The sequence below is a fragment of the Cavia porcellus genome, unplaced genomic scaffold (assembly GCF_034190915.1).
Source record: "Cavia porcellus strain 051 isolate PalLab524CR breed Dunkin Hartley unplaced genomic scaffold, mCavPor4.1 scaffold_6, whole genome shotgun sequence".
In the NCBI taxonomy this organism is placed as follows: Eukaryota; Metazoa; Chordata; class Mammalia; order Rodentia; family Caviidae; genus Cavia; species Cavia porcellus.
This window is the reverse complement of record NW_026947489.1, coordinates 42,202,850-42,225,568: the sequence shown is the minus strand read 5'-3', so window position 1 is coordinate 42,225,568 and position 22,719 is coordinate 42,202,850.

Here is a 22,719-nt window from a genome sequence, read left to right as displayed (position 1 = left end):
TGGCCATTTTTAGGGCAACTTGAGTGAATCATCTACAGAGGAGGCTGATGTTTGTACGTGCAGTTCATCTTACATCCCTGACATGAGCAAAACACTTTCAAAAGAGGTTAGTTCTCTGCTGAGTGTGGGTGGGAGAGGAAAGCTGCTCTTGGGAACAACCCATTGCTGGGACCTTTAAAAATGCAGGTCTATGAAAACGCAGCCCTCTCCCTCAGGAAACCATCCTCCTCCTTGACCAGTAACACCGAGACCACATCACTACAGCAGGAGCACATTTCAGGGGCAACACACAAAAGGAAACCAGATCTTTCTTTCCCTGAGGCCAGGGGCACGTCCTAACAATTCCCCTCCCACATTCTGCCTTATGCTTTCTATCTTCCTCAACACAGTGGCTCAGAACAGGGAGTAATATGGGAACAAAAATTATCTAAATTGAAAAAAATTCTGTCTGGAAAGAAACACAATAAAGGAAAAGGATGACTCAAAAAATGTAAGGCCCCAAATCATCTGCGGTGCTTGTCAAAATCCAGTTTCCTGTGTCCTCTACCCAATAATTTGGGTTCATTAACTCCAAAAGCTTCCAAATGAGGTTCTGCAGGACCTTGATGACTGTGGAGATGATATATTCTAAGATTTGTACTTCACTGACCTCATCATTCCCACCCTGGGGACAGCTATCCATATGAACACCTTTACATAAACAAACCCGTAGCCAGCTACTTCCTCCACCATGCCTGAGGGAACTGGGCTTCCGGATTGAATCCTCATCCACATCATCTTCCTCACTAACAATAATTCAAGTTCCCACATTTTCCTTTCTCTAGTCAGGCATAATCCAGAGGGCAAAGAGAAACAAGCAAAGCTGGTTTGCAAAAGAAAGAAAAGGCTCTTTGTTTCATCTTTCTCCCATCACTGCCCACTTAGGAGGATCTGGTCTGGCCTTCTTATATTCAGGTCAGAAAACTAGAGGAGAGGGGTTAAGGAACATGCCAAGGGTAACAGCACCAGGGCAGTAGTGGTAAAATTAGAACCCACCAGTCTGGCCCCAGCACTAATGCTTGGAACCAGAACACCATAAATTAAAATCCAGATTGTCGTATTACTTTGAGTCTCTCATTTCATTCTTTCCTGTAAATCCTGAATAGACAAGGCCAACTAGGGTAGGACAGGACATCCCTCAGGCTCCAGCAACCCAAGGAGATGTTTTCAATATCACCCTTTCCCAGCTCTGTAGGACACGTTCCCCACCCCCCACACCCCAGCATCCATCTATTGCCTGTAAGTGTGAAAATAATTGTTCGAGGTGGTTTGCTGAGGCTGCTTTCCAGTGCTCTGGTTGCATGTGAGTGACTGTGTGCTCATACAGATCCCTGTGCAGCAGGCAACAAATGTCTTGGTCACTTGCATTTATATGAGTGAACCTATGTCAACACCCATCTCCATCCCCGGGAAAAGTGACATCCTTTATCACCCTTGGCTCCCCTCAGCACCCAGAGCAGAATTTTGCCCATGACATGTGTTGAGTAAATGTTGCCTATTGGCCAGGTCTGGAGCCTAAGCCATCTGGAATCTCCCAAAGTCTTGATAAGGTTACCTCCCTCTAAAAACCACCTTTCTTTTTCCTCCTATCCAAGAAGCTGTGTTGATTCTCAGTGCTTGGAATTCAACAAATAGCACTGTGTGATTTTAGTCCTCTGTCATCTGGTGGTGTCTAGGTTAGAAGACAGCCTGTCTCCCTCTCAGAAGCTGCTCCTGCCAACCCTCATGGATAACTGGCTGGTAGTGAACTATCAGCCCTTTTGGTTCTTGCTTGTGCTATCTGTAGTCTTTCAGGGTTTACTTGATAAAATCAGATGTGAGAGGCTGGGGCTATAGCTCAGCAGTGCAGCACCTGCCTGGCAAGCATGAGGTCTTGAGTTAGATTCCCTGTACCACCCCCCTCCAAAAAAAGTGTTTGGCCTCTTAAAATATCCACCACTCTTTCCCCTTGACAGTTTTACTTTGTCCCTAGTAATGGATTCTATCTCTTCTGCAGGATCTACACTTTCAGGTTCCTGGGGAGGGGAAATAGTTTCAAATCTGGTTTCATAAAGCTGAGAACAGACTCCAATGGAGTCCTGAAGCTGCTCTGTGAGAGGAGATGAACACAAACTACCATGTAGGCAAGACTTGGTCACACATTCATCTTCCTGGGAGGATGGTCTGCGGTCGACCTCATGAAAACCAAGCACCCAGTCCCCAGAAATGTTCTGCAAGTTGGGGTGCTTGGAGGTTCCATGTTGTAAGCCAGGCTCAAAATTTGGATCTCTGATGCCTAATTCAGTGGTTATTAACTGGGATATTTTGATCTCTGGATGAGCCATGAGTTTAACTAGCCTAATTCAATGGGCCAAAACACACCCAAACAATAACTTGGTGGATTGGAGCATAATTTTGAAAAGAAAACCCAAAAAAGGGAGGCTGTGGCTCAACTCTTCTCAGGCTGTTGTCTATGCCGAAGCCATCCGAAAAGCTGACAGTGACTTTGCAGTGACATGCATGAAGGAACAGTCCAAGGCTCCAGTTCTGCCTTCTCCTGTGCCTCCAACATATTGCAGATGAGCAGGCTTTATGTACAAGCCAGCTGTTTTCCAGCTCACATAAAGCCATTTTTTGTGAACTTGTTACAACATTCCTTCACAAAGAGTTGTTTAGTTCCCCAAACTAACCATGTTCCTCTTTCAGACAGAAAACTTTTCTTTCTATGAAAGCAATGACTGATGGTATTTGCCTTGTGAGAAGAAAAGCAAATCAGGGTTCATTGTACAGTAGTTGTATCTGACCTTAGGGCTCTTCTGTCTCCAGAAACCAACCATGTCTTTTAATTCCTCTGTTATCTCTTTTCATGCCCCAGATCCTACTAACATATCTCAAATCCAAAATAACTCAACCATATCCTTATGCATTAATGTCACAGCACTTTCCTTTCCTGGGAGGTTGTACACAAAATCTCTTTCATTCTCTGCTTCTTTCAGATTATGAAATAGTGGCTGGTGGTGAATCGCTTATGCAGTCCACCAAGAAATCCAACAAGAAATAGAATGAAGTTAACTCTTGTTTTTTTTTCTGTACAGATTCCAGAAAATTCTATTATGTTGCTAATTATGTTTCCAAATTATAGGAACAATGGCCAAAAATCTAGAGAATAGCATTATGTAGAAGATCAAACATAGCACTAGGAGTCAAAGAAATAGGATTTCCTTTACCCTTAACCTGTTTAAAATTTCTCTGATATAACTTCCCCCTTACCTAAGTCGTGTGACTCTAGGAAAGCATGGAGTCTCTCTGGGATGCTATTCTGTGGACTCTGCATCCCTCAGCTCCTCTCAGCTCCCAGATCTTGTTTGTTTCTCTCATTGCATATTTATAAAACTCGCCTTGTTGGACAAGACATCTTTATTCTGATTTTCCAATATTTAGTAAAATCAATTTTTGGAAAATATTTCACTTCACATTTCTCCGTATACATTACTTTCACCTAATCCAAGATAGAAAAACATTCATTTTTGGAGTTGACCATTCACGTCATATTACTGTTCTGCATCTGACAATAATGCAGAGGAAACAACTTTCTCCAAACTTGAGGAGAGCAGTGTAGGGAGAAAGTTGCGTTTGGCTTTCTTTTAGTTAAGTTCTTGCCCCAGGAAGCGCTCCTCTTCTGTAGTAAGAGGAGGGGCTCACTCTTATCTTCATTTGCATGCAGGGTTTATGTAAGCATTGTCATTTCCTCTTCCTACACAAAAGTGCAATAAATCGCATCATAATCCTCACAGTCTTCATTAATGCCTCCCCATTCCCTCCCTGGACCCCTTCACATCCCTAAGGTTTCTGATCTCCTATTGATTCTGTTTCTCTGGAGAAACTTGTTAGTGTAATGCATGTTATTAAGTGCTTATTAAATCACAAGGAAAAGATGATAGAGAAATTAAAAAGGCTGCAGGAGAGGGAAGTGGCTGAAACTGTGAAGATAAATAGACAAAGACTGAGTGTCGAGGAAAGAAACTACATGCCTCTGTTTTAAAATAATGATTTCTACATTTATTACACACCTGGGTGCCATATGTGTATAGAAATATTTTAATGCAATTGGATTTCCTAAAATTTAGAGACTCCCATGTAAATATCAAACTTTAAGATAGAATAGGATTAAGATATCCAAAAAGGGATTTAGCACAGCATAAAGCATGTGTAACAAATGCATTTATATTTTATGGGGGATTTTCTGGAATCTTTAGAATCATTTGGGACTGGATTAAGTCCCTGGGATTCCTAAATGCTTAGGAGTTCTCAAACTATTTTCAGTATTTTAAAAAGTCATGCTGAAGTCCTAGCTCTGCCTGCTAAGCCTGAACAGGCTCATTAAAAACATCAGCTTTTGTTTGCTCAGGGTGGAATCTTGTTAACCCTGTGCGGAGGCTTTGATTCGCTCTTGCTGCTTGATATCTCTGATTGGTAATGGCTCATATCTTTGAATAATGTTTTTAGACATGGAAGTATGGGTCTATTAATTAACAAATAAAGGCTGTTTGACCAAAAAATCTTTTGAAGCCAAGCAGGCCCTGAAGTGGGTAAAAAGGGTGGGGTTCCAAAAGAAGTTGATGTAAAAGTAGGAACACTCGGACTGGACGGTTGTGGAGCCTCCTTGAGGCCCACATGTTTACAAGTCCATCCAGTATCTGCTGAGCTGCAAGGTTTGTGGTGGCTAACTGATAGCCTGGCATTGTTGCTGGGCCTGAGCCCCAGTGCACATGTGGGCCCCCTAGGGAGAGGCTGAAGGAAGGGCCCCAGCAAGCGGGAGGACAGGGTAGAGGCCTCTGGCTTGCCCCAAGCACACAAGTGAGTGAGATAACCACAGCTTGTCCTTGGGGCTTGATGACCTAATTCCAGTCCAGGGTACCTGATTTCGAGTCCCAGTTCTGCCCTTCACTAGGCTTCTGGCCTCTCAGTGCCTCAGTTTCTTCACTGATAAAATAACTAGTAATGATGTGCTCTGGGGTCATCACAAGGATCAAATAATTTAATGTCCAAAGTGCCTAGATTAGAGTGAGGAATAGAAGGGATTCTTGTAATAAGCCAGGCATTGTACCAAGCATCTTGCCCTCACCCTCTTGCCAGTGCCCAGCATGATCCCTTAAGATAGGAACCGTTAGCAATCTCCTTTTTCCATGAAAAAACCCACAGAAAGTTCAGGGTCTTTGCCTCCACCACTAATTCCATTAATGACAGAGCCTTGATATCACAGCCACCTTTCTCCTGCCCCAGCAAGATGACAGATGTACCAACCAGTCCACCAAATGGTCATGTTCACTTGTATGCTGTGGGCAGCTGACCAGCTTCCCTGAGCTTCCAAGTTTTGCATCCGAAAAACTGGAAGAACTTTCTTAGTTTCAGTAGCTTACCATGATTCAGGATGAGGTTCCCATGGTGGGTCCTGGCAACCCTCTGTCTGAACATTTCAATTCCTCCAGCATTCCTGTGATTAACTGAGTGATAAAACACTTGCCCAGAGTGTACAAAGCCCTGGGCACCTAGTACCACTCAAAGAAAAAAATCAAAGTAGAAAGTTTAAAGGCTACTTGTGATACGCTACATGACAGTGTTTCTGGATGTCAGGCACAGAAGTAAGCTTAGTAAATACTTCTTGATGTGATTTATTTGATTTCTGCACACTGAAACATGACCAGTACTGAGATTGTTCCATGTGATATGGTGGAAAAAAAGGTTTCTGTATAGTTTTTCAATTTAAGTATCAAGAACAAAGAATTTAAGACAACCAAAGTATTTTGTTTCTTAAAATAACATCTGTCAAACCTATGTACAGCAGCTCATGTCTATAATACCAGTTCTTCAGAGGGCTAAGATAGAAGGATCACAAATTCAAGACCAGCTTGGTCAAATTAATGAGACTCCCCTCAAAATTGAAGCAAAAGGACAGGGGCTAGGGATGCAACTCAGAGGTATAGCACGTGGGTAGCACGGCCCTGGTCCCTGACTTCAGCCCCCAGTGGAATGGCGTCATGGTGAATCATAGTATTACAATTTTACATTAAACAAATAAACAAGAGGCTTATGTGCAGAGAACTCTAAGGATCCTTCCTGGGGCAGCACTTTGTGGTAGAACAGCAGACTTCCATGAAGGTCTGGATTCCTTACAGATGTGCTGTAGACACTGTCAGTAGGTACAGTACTGTATTGTAAAGAAGGCGATGTTAAGAAAAAGTCTCCATGTTCATTATCAATCCCATTACTTTATGACTATTTTCCATCTGAAGTTGGTTGAATGTGTGAATGTGGAACCCGTGGTGGTGGCACAGGGGCTGTGGTAGGCTCTCCAAATTTACCCTGGACACAGTTGCAGTCGCCTTCATTCACATGTGTGGTTGGAGTCACTGGGAATCCTTTGTACGGTCAGCTGTGTTCTGTCTGATCACGTCTGATTAACATGGAAGTGTGTATCAATAGCTCAAGCTAATCACTCTGCTTCTTGGAAAGCGGTAAAAATCTGAGCTTAGGCAGTGGGGGTCCACACAACTTTCCCATAGGTAGTCACAAAGGATTCTTAAAATAATAATAATGACAGTGATAATAATAATAATATTAGTAAGAAGGTTTGGGGTTGTTTTGCTTAACGAACACCCCATTATCTGTCTAAGTTTTTGTTATAGACCAAAAGATCTATGCCCTTCCTCTTCTTATACAACAAATAAGCAGAGCCAGGACATATTTCTGTGCCTTAGTTTACCCATATTTCATAAACTACTCTGGAAAACACATTGTTTACACATGGCAGGAGAGTAGCTTAGCAGTGAAGGGTTTCTATTTTCTTGTTTTAATCCATGACAAGAATGCAAAGCAGCCCATTTCTAAAACCCGACAGGCAGAGAAAAGCCAGCGAGCTGGTGCCTGCGAGACCTGGGGCCGGGCTGAGCAGGCACAAGTGACGTGTTTCCCATTTGGGGCCTTATAAACAGCTCTCACTGGGAGCAGCTTCTCAAGGCCAGGCCTCCTGAGGCGTCCTGGGCAGCAGATGGAAATGATTTGGGCACATCCGGTATGGCCTGAATTTGATCCTTAGGGTGAGATCTGAAAAAGAAAGAAGGCAAATGAGTTTCCTGGAAAACTGCACACAGGACACGTGATAGTTAACGCCCACCCTCTCAGAGCTGTGTTCTTAACTCCAGGTTTGTAAGACACAACATGTTTTTTCTCCTAATCCTTTCCAAAAATGCATTCCATAAATTGTTAGCATCCCTGCCAATGGTCTCAGTAAACTCCATACCAGTTTTAAAATCAACCCCTTTTAAACCAATGCATTAGTCCCTTGAGTTAAAGGATATTATTTCCAGATTCCTTTGCTGCTGCTTTCTCTTTTATTGTAGGTTGCATATGATCATGTTTCTTTGTAGCCATTAATTTTTAGTGAGAAATAGACACAGTGGCAGCAGTATACATATATAGTAGCTGGGACATCCTCTGAGAATACCCTGGTCCTACCCGAGATGAGCCTTAGCACTCTAACACGCCATCCACCTTCCAGTGCACTGACTGTTTTCTAAGGGCTTCAAACTATCCTTGTTCAGAAAGTCCAATAAAGTCTCATTTATGTTGCTGAGCTTCTGCCCTTAGTATTTGTTTTAGAACAGAGAGCTGGCGAAATCCAGTGATTTAATGCATGGAATTCAGAGCAGCACTATACAGCTTTGAAGCCAAATTTTGCCACTTATAACTGTGTGACCTTGAGCAATTTATTAGCCTTCTTTGTGCTTCTATTCCCTCATTTATAGAACAGGAATGGTGATAGTGTCTACTTCATTCAATTTCCTCTCACCCCACTCCAGTGCTCTTCTGTGATATGACTGATTTTCACATAGTTGATAAGAGACAAGTAACCATTTTCATTACATCATTTTAAATGTCACTTATTATCCATCCAGGGTTTAATAATTTGCTTCCCAAAGGGTAGGTACCCCATAAGTGCTTATTGCCAACAGAAGGAGAACCTGCAAGGTTGCTTAACATCACACACACACACACACACACACACACACACAGTGTCTCTGAGGCTACCTTGTAGCTCAGTCAGTAGCAGTCTTGGATTGGAAGACATTTTCCTCTTTGTTCTTTCTTGTATGCTCTGGGAGTAGGCTGTTGAAGACACTGCCATCAGAAGAGGCAGAAGACATTTATTTTGACCTTTGAAGTAGCTATGACACACAGTGGAAACACGAGAGGCAATATTTATTGTCTGGCTCACCTGGAATAGTGGAGAGAGAAAGGACCAGAGGCAGCCTAGGTCTCTGGAGCAGCTGAATGGAAAATCAGGAAAGCATGTGATTGTTAGCACAGGATGTAATGAATGATTATTCACAACTGAAGAATTCTTAAAGGTTTTCACCACTTCTAGCAGCTTGTACAGATAGGAAATTATCTACTCTTAGTGGAACCCAAGGCTCACTAGTATCTCTCACCTCTGGCTCCCACATATAAGATGTGGGTCCCACTCTACAGCAGGACTGCAAGAATCCCGAAGTCTGTCAGTGATGCAGCCACTGACAACTTTTGCAGGCACCTAAGTTCATGTGGTTCCAGCTGACACTGTTCCTAGGAGACATCACACAGGCTGGGGAGGATGGGAACCTGATTGGGTAATGTTCTGGGGCTCCTCTTTCACTTCCAAAGAAAGCATCCTGATTGGAAAGAAGAGAACTTCAATCTCAAACCTCTGCTCTGAAGCACTGAGTCTCAGAGGTGAACGGTTGGCTTGCAAAGTTGATGACAGAGTCCAGATCTTGGGGTGCTCATTCCTTGCTCCCTTGCAGCACCCTGTACTGTGCTGCTGAGTGTCACCTATGCATATGCCTAACATAATGATGCTGTAGGACACCCAATAATGAAGTTTTAAAAAAGAATTGAAAAAGAAAGTACCAAAATAACCACAAAAGCATACACAAAATTATAGTCAGCAACCTGATGAGATAAACGTATCTTCACACTCAGTTCAAAACTTTGTGTTCTCTCTGTTGCACCTTAACTGAAAATAAGCAAGTGCAACCTTTGGCATCATCCAACTTGTCAACACTTTTGTTTTCCCCTAGTCAATAACTTTGTCTTTCTTCAACAGCACTGTGTCATCTGCTTTTAGCATCCCTTTCCCCTGTCAAAACCGGGAGGAATCTGCCACCCATAATTCCCTGTGGCTCAGCTGACCACTCTTTCATCTTACATGAGTGTCTTGAGAATATTCTTTTTCTTAGTGAGGTTTGCTGTCAAAATTTTATCTGTAATGATTTTTTAAAAAAGATTGCTGTCCCAATTAAAGAAATTTTAGGAATCTGTGACAGAAAAGGGGAAGATTCCTTTTTCTTAGAAGTTGGGGACAATCTCATGGTCATAATTAGGTGTTCATTCAAGGTACCCTTAAAGAGCTGATGGATAAATCCTGTTTTGAAATCCCTCCCTCATAATCTGGACCTATCAGAAGAATGTGAAGAAACTGGTTAATTTTTCAACCAGAGGCAGCCTCAAAAGCCCCTCCACACCTTCTGCCTGAAATTTGCCTGTTATGTGAAGACACTGGGTAGTAGTGGCAACCTCCCACCTCTCTGCTTTATCATCTGATCCAAACTCTCAACTTTCTCTGGCCTCTGCCAACTCCCCTGTGGTCTCAAATGTTCCAGGAAGTGAGGAGTAATTCTCCCTATGCTGCTTCAGGGAAATGCTATTTGGCTCCTCCTGGTGGAGGGTGAGTTCTCCTAGAACCTACAAAAACTAGGTAAGATCTGGAGAAGCTGTGGGCTCTATCCCTTCCTTTCTGTGTGACCAGGACCTGCCTGGAGCCCCCCTTGACTTGGCAGAGCCTCCCAGGGTCATCCCAACTACCCCTCCACCCTCGTCCACTCCACACACCTCTGCCTTCCTTTAGCTCTTCCCTCTCTCTGCCCCCAGGCTTTTACTTGCATTCCTTCTCTCTTCTGGCATTTTTTTAAATGTTAGCTTACTTTGTATTTAATAATAGCCCACATTCTCTTCTTTATCTGCAATCAAAATTCATACCTGTATCATGCGTTCATTTTGGAAATAAAATTTATGGCAAAACTTGCCATTGAGTTAATTGCTGTTCAGTAACCTCATCCTTCTTAATTGTTACAAATGATCTTCCTGTACAACAAACAGTTCCATCCGGTTCTCCAAATACATTGACCTTCAATTGCAAGCAGAAGCTGGAAGTCTTGGGAAGTCTTGGATTGCCCAAGGCTGGGGAGTAAGGTTCCTGGCTGTCTGCACCAAGGACTGGCGTTGTGAGGGTGCCGAGAAGGAGGGTAATCATAGATTTTTTATATGGTATTTTTAAATTTTTTTTATTTTGTGGTACCCGGGATCGAACTCATGACCTATCTCTTGCCAAGCAGGCGCTTATGCCACTGAGCTAAATCCCCAGCCCCTAATCCTAGATTTTTAGACTTCAAAGCCCAGGCTGTGGTCATGGGCCAAATAAAAATCAAGTTTCACTTTTCCAAGCCATAGACTGTTCTGTGTCTCAATTCTGAAGCTTATAAATTGGAATTAGAAGAGACAGGAAGGAAAGATGTGTATATTTAATAATAAGTATATTTTAAAAGCAGCTTTGAAAAACCTATACTTCATATAATGAATAGGCTTTCAAAAACACGAGAGAGAAAAAAATATACCCACCAAAAGAAAGCAGCAAAATAAATCCCAATGGAAAATTTGTGCCTTTCTGTGGTCAGAGTCATTTGGTCCAGAAATGATGAAATTACAAATTTCTGAAAAGGGTGTGTGTTTTAGAGTTGCTGAGGTACAGATCTCAGTAGGATCCTGGGGCAAGGTCAGCATTTAACTCCAGTGCGGAATAAGGGGAGGAGGCAGTCACTCAAGACCAGCATCCTTGACTACCACAGCCGAATATTGCCCTAGAGTCTTCTCATAAATTTGGAACAAAGTGCTCTCAGCACTCTACCCCTCCACACACACTCCCTGCAGTGCAATTTACGCTTTTGTCCTCTAGACAGGAACGGTTGATAAAAAGCGAATTGCAATGGAAGGCATAGAGGACAGAGGGAAATCAGACCTGGCACAAAGGACCTGTGTAAGCAGCAGCAGCAGCAGCTGTTCAACAGAAGGCCTGGTGCTGGGGAGAGAAGTCTTCCCACCATTGCTCACAGCCTAGTTATTGATTTCAACAGTCTACTCAACAACTGGGATCAACCTCGAACTAACACTCAGAAAAATAGAAGAACTTGTCCATTGGCTGAGACCAGAGTCAGCCAGGAAACAAAGCTCCATGGTAAAGGAGCGTGGATAGCTACAGGGGAAGAGAGGAATGTGTGGTCATTCTTTGCAACCCGCCAGCTCATTGCCAAATGGGACAACAGCAGCAGATGTTCTTGTGCCCATTCCCAGGCACGGTCAGCAGGAGGGCAGCATCTGTGCCCAACGCTCAGGGCATTGAGTCCCAGCTGGAGCCATCCCAGTCTGAGTAGAGCCTTGCTCTTCGCGGAGTGACCTTCCAAATATAACTCTCTGGCTCTCTGTGAGCCACCCAATATTTTTCAAAAAATGCCTTTTCAGTTTAGACTAGTGACAGTGGTTTGTATTGTTCTTAACAGAGTTATGAGATGCCCAGAGTTTCCTAAGGCTGTAGACCTGTGATTTTTAAATACTCTGTGGGGGAAGAAAGCACTATTTTTGTTTTGCTTTAGCTTTTGCAAATGAAATGTTTTGTTCTATTTGTGTGTAGGTATTTATATAATTTACTTAGAGTTTAATCCACAAGCTCTGGACTCCCCAGATATGAAGGCTAATGGCTGGAGAAAAGAATGAAAGTGAACTGTAGAACCAGCAGCTACCCGAGACCCGGCCATGGTGGGACTTAGGTGGCTGCACAAGAAAGCAATGTGCCTGCCCTCTTGGTAGGCGCCCCTGGCGCTGGTCGGGAAGAGAACCAGTCAGCTGTTCCCGTGAGCCTAACCTGTGTGCGGGCTGAGAATTAAACATCTTCCCTCCCACCCCAGCAACTGGAGACAGAGCTCTGAGCATCTCTGGGGAGGATGACCATATACAATATAACAAATATGGGGGATTTCCTTCTATGTTCTGTTTGAAGAAAAAGGTTATTTTCACTGTTATGTTTTGTAATGATTGTTTTGCTCTATTCAATATTCTCCTTCAGTTGGTTTTACAATGTTCTGTTATTGGTTTGATTTTGCTATAATCAACTGACTGGACAACTTGTGAAGATAACGGACATACTATGGTACCTACTACTGTTATCCCAGTATCCTGCTTTGAAGTTCTGTACCAATGTCACTACACTGTCTTGATTGGATTTGTTCTGTCTTGTTCTGTTGTATTTTTATTACATTCAAAATAAAATTAAAAACAAAACAAAACCAAAAAAAAAGTGAACTCTTGCTTCTCCCACTTGGAAAAAGTACACACTTACAGCTCTCTGGCTCCCCTTAGTGTTTATTGGAATTGGTGGCACACTCCCCACTCCTCCACCCCATCTCCACCGGGAGTTGAAGACTGAACCTAGAATATTCCTGCCAAACTATATCCCCAGCCCTTATTTTGAGACTGGGTCTCACTAAATCACTGAGTTGCCCAGGCTGGGTTCAAACTCTGGATCCTGACACAGCCTCCGTGAGTGCTGCATTTACATGCCCAGGGTGGGGACACCATATTAATTTGTAAAAGAATGAAAATGAAATTTGCTTCTTGGACCTACATTGAACATTATTCTTGGATTGATTTTGGATGGATTTCTCAATTTAAAAGTTTTTTCAAACTAAAGACAGCATGGACAAGTGGCCAAGAGTATGAGCTTTGGACTCAGTCTACTGTGGGTTATTCTGGCTTTGTGACTTTGGTCCTGACACCTTTCTGTGCCTTCTCCACATACAGGCCTAATAAAAATGCTTACTTCACAATATTATGGTAAGGATTAAACAAGATCCAAGTCCTGAGTTAATTTGCCGTTAGAGAATGACCACCAGAGTTCATTCATTACACCTGAATGACAAAATTGAAAATCAGTTTTTTACATATGGTTGGGCACAGTGGTGCATATCTATAATCCCAGCATTTGGAGGCTAAAGAAGGAGGATTGCAAGTTCAAGGCCAGCCTGGGCTATGCAGCAATAGCCAATGTCAAAAAAAAAAAAAATTAAATCTTGGGTGCTTTTGCACATATCATAAAAAATAATTATTGTCCTACTGTTTTCTGTGTGAGTCTAGTCACTGTATCATTTTCAGAAATAGTGCATTTAGAAGTATTAAAGGTTCACTCTTAATCCCTTTGAGTGTCATGAGATTTTTGTTCTCATAGTGATTATTTTTCACAATAGTGGAATGCAAATGTTCCCTGGAGAGGTTCTATTCTCAAATGTTTGAAGCTCTTTAGTTTCAAGTGGGCCGTTCTTCATCTTATGAGACTTCTTATAATGTGCATGTCACTATGCTCAACCTGGCTTCTGCCAGCACTCCACTCCATGATACCCACACGTATCATGTCAGACCTCATTATTTTGTTCAAACTACCCTGATCTTACCCATTCTCGCGGTCTGCCTTTTGTTTATTTTATTTTTGTGATGCTGAGGATGTGTTTGAACAAAATAAGAAGTCTCATAAGTAGAAGAACGGCCCACTTGGAACTAAAGCACTTCAAACATTTGATACTCAAAGAGATTAAGAGTGAGCCTTTACTACTACTTATTGCTGAGACAAAATCCCCAGCGCCCCAAATGAAAGGGGAAAGACGTATTTAGCTCACAGCTTATAGAGGTTTCAGTCCGTAGTTGGCTGGCTCCAAGGCAGGATGGCACGGCAGAGGAGGGGCCTCACAGAGGAGAACAGTTCATGGCAGGCAGAAGGTAGGAAGGCAGCGACACAGTGAAGTAGGGAGGAAGCAAGTAATAACCACTGAAGACCCGCTTTGTGTCCCTCATATTCCATCCAGACCGCCCGCCCTTAGGGCAGTACTCATGCCCAGGGTGAGCCAGCCTTAATCCTAAGCATGCCAAACCAATCAGTGGACTGATTCAGTAATCACATACACTGATCCCTGCATCACACACCCCTGAAGCCCCACCTATGATGGCATGAAGCTTTGGGGTGACATCTAGATACAACCCCCAAGAGTGAGGTGAAAAGATAAAGGGATAAAAGAGACCCAGGGAAGGTAATTCCCAGGTTTTCCAGGAAGAGAAGACCTGGGGCGGGCAAGGGAAGAAGGCAGGGTAGAGCTGGTGAGCGAGGGCAGCTCCAGGCAACGATCCGCAGACCAAAGCAGAGCCTGAAAGGAGGCAGTGTTGGAGACTCAGTGGTCGAGACCTGACAGTGGTGGGAGGGGACAGAAGAGAGCAGAAAGAGGGAGGGGCAGCAGCCAGAGGAGCTGCTTAAGGAGCCAAAATTGAGGACTTGATTCAAGGCAGGAGCCACAGGAGAGAGAAGGGATGGATCTGAAAGGTACAGGAGACAGAACTAACAATACTTCGTAACTAAGAAGAAGAAAGGGCAGTGGCCAGGATGTTGGCTAAGCATCTTGGTGCCCTGGTGGAACAAGTTGCCAGACAAGTCTCCGGGAGTGAGAGTGGTTTGTTATTGTCTGTATTTTAACTTGAAAACTGCCTGTTTCACAGGCTAAAATCCCAAAGCAGGTCTACAATATCTCTCTGCACATTTATGGTTACATGACCGAGCTCTAATCTTGCCAGGGAGGGATTCCAGGCTTCTCCAGGTTCCTTTTGTAGTGAATAGCCAGAGCAGGGTTAAGTGTACAGTTACAGCTCGAGGAATTTGTGAATAAATACTGACCTCCAGTGTCTGAGTACAGAAATAAAGATTTTCAAAAGTAAAGATAAAAACGGCAAGATTCCTGGGAAAGTATATAGAACTCTAGTTGCAAATTACATTCTTTGCTTCCCAATTGAGGATCCTGACATGCCAACCCATGGCTAGTGGCTGGCTGGAGAACTCTAATGATGTCCTGCAGAACCAAGGTGGCTCAATCAGGGTGGCTCAAATGAGAATAGACCCACATGCTGGCCTTTGTCTTGTCTGGCCAGCACTTACACATGTCATAGTCAAAGTTCAACTGCTTCGAAGAGTCTTCTTGCTAAAAAGGTAGATGTTTCATAATTAATTAGATTACTGCAACCTACAGGTCTATTGTGAGTCCCCACCTTGTTTAATATCATGCTCAATGAACTTTCCAGTGGATACTGGGCAGTGTTGCTAGGCAGATGTTCCCTTTTCAATGGTCATATTGTTGCAGTACATTCGCAAAAAAAAAAAAAAAAAAAAATCTTGAGTAAACATGTAGCAAAATAACTCCTGTGACTGCTGTGGTTCCAAATGTCTCTCACTGCTTCCTGGCTTTTATGAGTTGAGAACTTTTCTTCCACCATACCTTTCTGCTGTGCCTTGGAGCAAAGTGATACAGGGACATTTGGGAAGAGGCTGTCATGGATAAAATTCAAGGAAAGAGAGCTCTGGTTATTCAGTAGACTTTAGGAGCCAAATGGTGACACCAAGAAGGGGCGCTACTCAGAGGCAGTATGGGGAAGGAAGCAGATTTCCCATCAAGAGAGAAATCCCATTACTATTTGTTCACCCTCAAGGTGATGGCAATCTTAGTCCTGTTTCCGACTTGTTGTATCAGGCTAATTGCTGATCTGATGTACAGCAAAAGCTTCAAGGATAATAAAAATAAAAAGAGTGTACTATTTGTTTCTTGACAATGTAATACAGACATAAGAAAGTACAGAAACCAGGGATCTTGTACCCTCATTCCATGTAGTGTACTATTTTTAGGACTAAGTTGTAATACTTGTTTGTCATATGTTTTTCTTCTATCACTTATATTTTATACATTAGTGTTTTTGTTTGGTTTTGTTTTTGTTTTGTACCAGAAATCGAACTCATGACCTAGCACTTGCCCGACAGGTATTATGCTGCTGAGCCAAGTCCCCAACCCCTTGTTTATTTTTTTAAAAGTTTGAAACATTTCTAAGCTACAGAAAAGTTGAAAGAACAGTACACTAATTCAGTATTACAAACCACTTCCTCAGATGACCGTTTGACCTCAATAATCACAGTTATGACATTTATTATATTCTCTTCCTGACTATGAACATTTAAGGACATTTGTGACTTATATGGACAATGGCAAATCTCACCCTTAACTTCACCAGTGGTATATCTTAAAAACAAAGCCTTTCCTCTACCTAAAATACAATAATAAGTGTAATATTTATCATCTAAAATATAGCCAATACTCAAATTTCCTCAAATGCCAAAAAATGTCCTTTGAAACCTTTTTAATCCAAAGCTCCCATTCAGCTTCACAAGTAACAATCCACCATCCTGTCTCTAGTCATTTAGTATGAAGCTGTCCTGCTATATTTTTAAAATTTATCTATGACTTATACATATTATTAAAAGCTCGTCAGTCATCTTTTAGAATGTCCTATATTATGAATTTATCTTATTTTTTTGTTATTAAAGCCAGACAAAAAGTTTTGTCAATTATATGTCCTTATATCAGGAGGCACATAAAATCATATACTATCTATTAAGTTTATTCACGTTAAGATTAATCACTTCGGTTTTAGGCTATCTGACTCATCTTCCCACTGTGAAGATACATTCTTCCCTTTGGAATTCATGTGATTATTATGAATTGAGTCTATGTAAATGCTAAATTCTCTAAAAACACAGAGGTTTTTAAATTGTTTGCTTGAATTCATTATTACATTGAGACATTACTACACTGACATTTTTCTATAAAGGAGTTTTATCATTCTCTCATTTTGTTTTCTTCCTCTTAAAAATACCTGTGGTTTTATGGATTATTGGTTTTATGGATTATTTAAGATTCAATATCCTATAATACTTGTCATACTATTTAAAATTTCAGATTGCTCCAAATTTAGTCCTTCAAGCCAAATCTTGTGTCTCATCAGTCTTTGGGAATATTTTTCTTTTCTATCTCATCAAGATGTTCCAAGCTAGTCAAATGTGGTGCCACACCGGGGCAAAGGCAACAGAATCATAATTTTGAGCCTAATCTGAGCAATTTAGCAATTTAGCAGTGCCCTGTCTCAGAATAAAAAAATAAAAACAGCTAGGAATGCAGGGTCATGTAAAGGCTAAGTTCAGTTTCCAGTACAAAAAACAAAACAAAACTAACAAACAAGAAAAACCATTGTTTTAAGGTCATCGTGTGGTTTGCCTGTCTCAAACCTAGAACCATTTTTCAAAACTGGTTCTCTGAGGGACAGTACTTGGGATCCAGTTCAAGCAAAGAAACTACATGTGCTTTGGGAAATACTACAAGGAATCAACAACTGGGATCTCATCCAGCTTTTGCACAGTAAAAGAAATCACCACCAGAGTGAAAAGACAACCCACAGAGTGCAAAAATATCTTAGCTAGTTGTTTTCTAGACAAAAGACTAATATCTAGAATATATGAAGAATTGAAAAGTCAGAATCCCCAAGTTTAAAGACCCAATACAAAAATGGGCATTGAAATGAATAGATTTATACACTTCTCAGAAGTACAAATGACAAATAAATACAGGTAAAAAGGTTCAACATTACTGATCATTTGAGAGCTGCAAATTAAAGCAATATTGAGATTTCATCTCACTCCAGAAAGAACAACTATTATCAATAAATCAACCAATAACAAATGATGTTGGGACTGTGGGGAGAAAGGAATCCTTCTCCACAGTTAGTGGGAGTGTAGACTGGTACAAACAGTGTGGAAATCCATGTAGAGATTCCTCAAAACCTAGGACTAGGCGCGGCCAGAGTGGGGCAAGGTGGCAAGGCAGCGGTGGGCTGAGGAGCAGGTGGGCATCGGGCCAGCCGGTGCCAGTCCTTGCCAACTACCCCAGGCTGAGCAGGGTGGCTGGCGGAGCGGTGCTCAGACCCCAGCACAGGAAGTTGTTCAACGTGGAATTGGTGAGGCGGGTGGAGCTGTGCAAAAGCCTTCTCACTTGGATTCAGACATTTAATGTGGATACACCATGACAGACTATGGAAGATTTAATGAATGAGGTTGTGATAGTCCAGGTTCTTCAAAAGATATGTGACTATTAAGTGTCATTTAGGACTTCCGGGAGAACATGGCAGATAGGTAACAGCAGCTACAGAGGCTCTCTGAGATAACCAGCTTAGATTCCAGGAATGGTGCGGTGTGGGGAGTCCTAAGCAGGGGGAGATATACCCTGCCAGCCCAGGAATGAACTAAGCAGAGAGAAACCAACTGGAAATGCAATCCTGGTGCTACGACTGGAACAGCTAAAGTCTCAGTGCTAAAGCTGGAACCCGTGCCTATGGAAACCGTGGCTTGAATTTCTTGCCGCCACTTCTGCGTCTGAATCGGCATGGCAGGGATAGAGATGCTAAAGCTCTGAGAGCAGGAATCAGCGAACCTGAGAGCAGAGCTGGTGGAGAGCCCTGCATTGACTTGAAGTGAGTGAGAGGAACGGGGACCCTTCCATAGACTAGGAGGCTCCAACAGAGTACGTTCTGGGAACAGGCAGACTAGCCGGAACAGGACACTGCAGTGACTTCAGTCACATATTCCCCTCTCAAGCGGGATTGGTGGGGAGTGCTTGACCTGGGTGACACTGCAGACTATGACACAGTAGGCTAGCCCAAATCAGGTCCCTGTGCTTGGCAGTGCACCCCAATGTGAAGCCTTCAGCAGGCTGACTGACCTGGAGGGGCGGGCCCAGCATAGGCTACCCAGGTCTGTGTCTCCCTAGTACACTGCAGTAGGGGGGAACACCTAGCCGGCATGATTCAAACAAACTGTAACAGACAAAGAAAGAAACTGGGCCTCTTATATAGGCTTGTATGGAAGGAACAAAAAGTATAGGAAGAGGGAACAACAAGAAAGGGTCCTCAGTCCCCAATCCTGTGAACACTGATCTAGGAAAGGTAAATGCAAAAGGGAATGAGGACAGAAAACATGCAATATCAGGCCCAGCACCAACAGACATAAAGTGATATCTCCGGAGCCTCATAGATGAGTTCAAAAGTGAAGTATTTAACCAAGTAAAGCAAGATATAAGTAGAATAGTTAAGGAAATGCTAAACACCTCCCAAGAAAAAACAGATGGCAGAATGGAAGAACAGAAAAAAAAAAGGGGAGAATTGTTTGATAGAGAAAATAGAGAAAACATAGAATACATGAAGCAGATTCAAAGAGATTACCAGGAAACTAAAAACTATTGAAAGCTGGCATAACAGCTTGAAAGAAACTAAGGATAGGTTATCTGAACTGGAGGACAGATTTGCAATGTGGGAGCATGAAAGGAAAAACTTCTTAAAAATAACAAGGAAACAAGCAGTAACAATACAAGGCTAGAAGATGATAAGAGGATCTAAAACTTAAGAATTAAAAATGTAAAGGAAGAAGCAGGGATACAAACAAATGAACTGCAAAGGCTATTTACAGAAATAATCAAGGAGAACATCCCCAATATGGGAAAAGGTAAAGATACTCAGATGTATGAGGCATACAGGACCCCAGCCACCTACAACCCAAACAGAGCTACACCCAGGCATATAATAATCAAAATTCCAAAAATTCAATATAAGAACAGAATATTAAAAGCTGTTAGAGACAAGAAACAGATCACTTACAAAGGAACACCCATCAGAATTACAGCAGACTTCTTGGCACAAACCATCAAATCACGAAGAGTGCGGGGCAAAATAATTCAAGCTTTGAAAGACAATAACCTCCAGCCAAGATTGATACATCCTGCACCACTGTCCCTGGAAATTGATGGAAAAACCAGGTACTTCCAGGATAAAGAGGAACTAGGGGAATTTGCAACCACCAATTCAACTCTACAGAGAATACTGCAGGGCATTCTAAAAAAGAAAAATACTAAGATTCCAGAAACAGTGGCAGAGAGGCCACAATGAATGGAGCAGAAAGTGAAATGAAGAAGACAAACTGACAACTAATGACAGAAAAAGAGCTCAACAGAAATGAGGCAGAGAAGGTCGGATGCTTCGAACAGCTATTTTGGAGAAAACAAGACATCATAATAGCTAGTGCTGATTTAATATCATCTTGTTTTGAAGTCCCATCAAGCTTTTGTTCTTCTGTCTCCATTGGTCTTAACATGTTGTATCTTATTGGATTTTATTATATGTGATAGTATAAACAAAAACTTTTATAGACAAGGAGATAATACAGAAACTATTGTTCATTTTCTATTAGTTGGTTCTAAATACCCTGTAATACTGTCTTCTCTTGAATGGTTTTACAGTGTCTTGATATGTTTGATGCTACAGTATACGAAGTTATACTCAAAGATTTCAAGGAAAGAGACACTATGGTAACTACTTTTATGTCAGGATATCTTGTGGTGAGATACTATTTTGCTTAAATGGTTATGTTTTGACCTATGCTGTTGTGTTGTTATGTCCTCTTTTATCTCAATCTTTTTATTATTTTTATCTTTTTAATTAAGGGAAAATAAATAAAAAATCAGGATATATTATAGTAACCCACTTTGATTTTCAATTAACTTGATTTGAAACCCTGTATTGCTCTCACCACCTTGTTTTGACTGATTTTCCTCTATTCTGTTTTGCTTGATAGTACCAAGTTTGAGAGTGTAGGCAACAACTGTGAAGACAATAAGATTCACTATGACGCCCATTCTGATTTGACTATTATCTTCTTTTGAAGTCCTGTAATGTCTCCAATGTTTTGGTTTTATTGGTTTTGTTCTTTACTGTTTTGTTCAATTTTATTATAACTGATGATATAGGCAATTCTTTTAAGATTGTAAGAGGCATTATGGTAACCAATGTTGATCACCCTGTATTCTGTTTTTACATTATGTACTATGTCTATCCTTTTGATTTGACTTACTGTTTTGTTATGTCACATTTGGTTTTATTCTCTTCAGAAAAAAAGTAATAAGAACTGTGGGAGTACTAAAACCCAAAATGTGTAGTTGTCATTGTAAAAAAGAGAGAAAAAGAAAGTGGTCTAAAGGATATAATTGCATATATATTTAAGCATATAAGATAAATAACCATATTACTGAGTTTTTGTTGGATCATTGTTTGCGGTCTCACTGTTTGAATGTCTACTGTATATGCTTTAACTTTGTAACTTAAACAACTATTTCTAAGATGACAATATGTAATCTATTAACTAGTGATTCCCTACTGTTTATTTTTTGAAATTCTGTATAACTTGTACCCTTTTTCCATTTTTTTTTTCTCCTTAAATAAAATTTTTAAAAAAAACCCTAGGACTAGAAGTCTCACTTGACCAAGCTACTTTCCTTCTTGGTATCCTCCCAAAAGAATTACAAGCATCATACCACAGTGATGTATGCATACCCATGTTTATAGCAGCACAGTTTGTAATACCTAAATCTTGGAAATAACCTAGATGCCCATCAACTGACGAATGGATAAAAAAGAAGTATGTTTTTTAACCAAAGGAGTACTATTCAGCCATAAAGAAGGATAAACTTGACCCATTGATAGCTAAATGGAGGGACCTTGAGACTATATTCTTAAATGAAATAAATTGGACACGTGTGTAAATATTGCATTGTCTCTCTGATGTGAGACACTGAAAGTATAAGTGAAAACCAAAATGTGTAACAGATATTGTGAAATAGGAAGTAATTATTGGAAAGGAAAGGGTGATGGGGGGAAAGGAAAGGAAAAGAAAAAAATGATAAAATTGAAACAAAGCTTTGTAAGTAAGGAAGAAGGGCGAGGAAAGGGAAGGGGAATGGGAAAAACTGAGACAGATCGTGTACAGGTACAAATTTCCAATGTTGAGTGTGATCATCACGCATATCTAAATTATGCCAGCGAACTTAATTATATTAGGAAAAATAAACTAAATGTGTTGACTGATGGTAAATTGTGGCTTCTAGGATCTTTCAAAGGACAAAGGCAGAGCCAGTTGGATGGGGCAGGGTACACACACACACACACACACGCATACACATACATGTGCACATTTGTACAAATAACTCCAGTTCAAAACCAATGACACAAGGTCCCTATTTACCTCCTTCAGTTCTTTATCTCCCTTCTCTCATGGTAATTAGCCTGATCATAGCATCAATAAATGTAGTCATTTTTAATGCTCCAAAATTGTTTCAGAAATAAAATGTCTCAGAATTACTTACTAAACAACTCAGCAACATTATCATCTTTAAACACATTTAACACAAGAAGTACTCACATTGCCCTGCAGAAGTCCCATGCAATAAGCTATCAGGACTCCAGACAGCAGCTGGAGATAACTCAGGCTGTGTACAAGGCAAAACCGGAGTCAATTATCTTGTTGTGACTGCTATTAAGTGTGTTCAGAATACCCAAAAGGACAAAGTTCACAACAGAATACTGAAACCTATTTTTCAGATGGCAGTAGTACTGGGGATTGAACTCAAGGTCTTCACAACATAGGTGGCTTGCAGTGTGCAGACCAGATTCATCTCTTCAGCCATCTTCAGCCAAGCTCTAGGAGTCCTAAATTAAAGATCCAATGGAGACCAAGCAGTAGCAAAGACTTTATAATTTGTTTCCTTCAAATGCCAATTTTACAAATAGAAAAGCAGGGAAAATGGTAAATAGTTGCAATACATA